We start from the raw sequence: 238 nt of genomic DNA, 5'->3' as shown, positions 1-238 counted from the left end.
GGAAGGAAGGAAGGGAGGGAGGGAGGAAGAAAGGAAGGAAGGATAAAATAAAGTTATTACAATAAAAAATGAAAAATAAATTAAAAATTAAAAAGTAACAAAAAAAGGAAAGAAGAGAGCAACCAAACCGAAAAACAAATCCACCAATTATAACAAGCGCTAAAAACTATACTAAAAAAAGAAACGGACAGACAGAACCCTAGGACAAATGGTAAAAGCAAAGCTATACAGACAAAAA

This window comes from Physeter macrocephalus, chromosome 21, assembly GCF_002837175.3.
Source record: "Physeter macrocephalus isolate SW-GA chromosome 21, ASM283717v5, whole genome shotgun sequence".
NCBI lineage: Eukaryota > Metazoa > Chordata > Mammalia > Artiodactyla > Physeteridae > Physeter > Physeter macrocephalus.
Note: the sequence above shows the minus strand (reverse complement) of the source record.